Raw genomic sequence first — 2,646 nt, 5'->3', positions numbered from 1 at the left:
TTGTCATGATTTTTTCCAAATTTGTGGGTTGCCTTTTCACTTTGTTGGTAATTTCTTTTGACGTGAAAAAACTTCTCAGTAAGAGCAGGTCCCAGTGGTTAATTCTTTCAACTGTTTCACATGTGATTTAACTTCTGTTCATTAAATCTTTGCCTACCCTATGTCTTCAACAGTTCCTCCTACTTTCTCTTCCAGGAGATTTAGTATCTCTGCTTTAATGTTTAGCTTTTTAATCTATTTTGACTTTACTTTAGTGCATGGTGATAGACCTGTGACAAGTTTGAGTTTTTGGCCTGTAGAGAGTCAGTTTTTCAGCACCATTTGTGAAAGAGGCTATCTTTCTTCCAGTGAGTATGTTTGGTCCCTTTGTCAAAGATAATGTGGCTGAGTGTGTTTGTAAGGGTTTCAGCATCTTATAATCTATTCCATTGATCCTCAGGTCTATTTTGTTGCGAGTACCATGCTGATTTTACCACAGTATCCTTGTAGTATAATTTCAAGTCAGGAATTGTAATACCTCCTGCCTTGGCTTTATTGCCCAAAATTGCATTTGCTATTCTAGGTCTTTTCTGGTTCCAGTTAATTTAAAAATGATTTCTCTAGATCTGTGAGGTATGTCGGTGGTAGTCTGATAGGGATTGCATTAAATCTGAACGGGAATTTTGGCAGTATTTTCATCTTCACAATGTTGGTTCTTCCTATCCTGGAGCATGGAATATCTTTCCATTTTCTGCAATGCTCTGCGATCCCTTTTTTTCAGAGTACTCTAATTTTCATTGAAAAGACCTTTGACTTCTTTAGTTAAATTTTTTCCAAGTTATTTCATTTTCCTTGTTGATTTTGTAAAAGGTTTTGTTTCTATAATTTTCCTCTCAGTGTGTCTGTTGTCTGTGTAGAGGAATGCTATTGACTTTTGGGTACTGACTTTATAACCTGCTATGCTACGGAATTTCTGTATTAATTCTAGTAGCTCTTTGGTGGAGTTTTTTTAGGTCTTCCAAGTAAAGTATCATGTCATCAGCAAATAAATATAATGTAACTTCTTTTTTGCCTATTCTTATTCTTTTTATTTCTTTTTCTTGTCTAATGCCTGTAGCTAATGTTTCCAACACTATATTGAACAGGAGTGGTGATAGAGGATATCCTTGTTGTGTACCATATCTAAGAGTAAAAGATTTCAGGTTTTCCCTATTTAGGATTATGTTAGCTGCTGGATTTTCATAAATGGCTTTTACCAGATTGAAGTGAAGGTGATCTCTTCCGATTTTCTCTAGGACTTTGAATATGAATGAGTGTTTTACTTCGTCAAAATCCTTTTCCTCATCAATTGAGATGATCTTGTGGTTTTTGTTTTTTACTCTATTGATATAGTTTATTATATTTATGGATTTTTGAATATTGAAACATCCTTATATCCCTCGAAATTATCCTACATGGTCATGGTGTATGATCTTCTTGATAATTTACTGTATTCTATTTGCTAGGATTTTATTGAAGAATTTGACATCTATATTCATGAGGGAAATTGGCCTGTAGTTCTCTTTCTTAGTTGTGTTTTGTCCTGGTTTTGGTATCAGTATAATACTTGCCTCCAGGAAAGACTTTGAGATGATTTGTTCCTTTTCAATTTCATGGAAGAGTTTGAGGAGTATATGGACTAGATCTTCTGTAAACGTCTTGTAGATTTCAGCTGTGAATCCATCCAAACCTGGACTTTTCTTTGCCTGTAGGTTTTTAATTACATCTCGTATTTCCTTGGCTGTTATTGGGCTATTGAGAGTGGTTATATCTTGTAGATTCAGTTGTGGTGATTGGTAAATTTCTAGGAGTCTGTCCATTTCTTTTGTGTCTTCTATTCTGTGAGAGTAAGGATTCTCAAAGTTGCTATTGATAATCTTCTGAATTTCCACTGAGTCTGTGGTAATTACAACCTTTTCATTCCTTAATGCTTTTATTTGAATTTTTTCTTTCCTCTTTTTATGAAGTTAGCTAGTGGCTTATCGATTTTATTTAATCTTTCAAAGAACCACCTTTTTGCTTTTTTAATTCATTGAATTGTTTTCTTCGTCTCAATTGAATTAATTTCTGCTTTAATTTTTATGATTTCCTCCCGTCTTTGGGCTCTGGGTTTGGTTTGTTTTTCCTTTTCTAGTTGTTGAAGGTGCACCATTAGGGTTTTTATTTGTTCCCGTTCTGTTTTCCTAATGTGCGAGTTCACAGCTATGAATTTCCCTCTGAGAACTGCTTTCATCATATGCCATAAATTACGATAAGTTATGCTTGAATTTTCATTGAATTGTAGATATGGTTGAATTTCTTGTTTAGTTTCATCTGTGATCCATTGGTTGCTGAGTAGGATGTCATTTAATTTCCATGTAGTTAAGGTTTTTTTTTGGTCATTTATTTCCAGTTTCATTGCACTGTGGTCAGATAATGTGCATGGGATAATTTCTGTTTTCTTACATATACTTAATCTTGACCTATGGACCAGTATGTGGTCTATTTTAGAAAATGACCCATGTGCAGCTGAGAAAATGTGTATTCAGTTGTGTTTGGGTGGAACATTCTGTATATGTCTACCAAGTCCATTTGTTTCAAGCTCTGGTTCATTTCTGTTATTTCTTTGCTAAGTTTTTGTCTGGTTGA

This window comes from Octodon degus, unplaced genomic scaffold (genome assembly GCF_000260255.1).
Source record: "Octodon degus isolate 3935 unplaced genomic scaffold, OctDeg1.0 scaffold00110, whole genome shotgun sequence".
NCBI lineage: Eukaryota > Metazoa > Chordata > Mammalia > Rodentia > Octodontidae > Octodon > Octodon degus.
The sequence above is the reverse complement of the archived record's forward strand: the minus strand, read 5'-3'. Positions refer to the sequence as shown.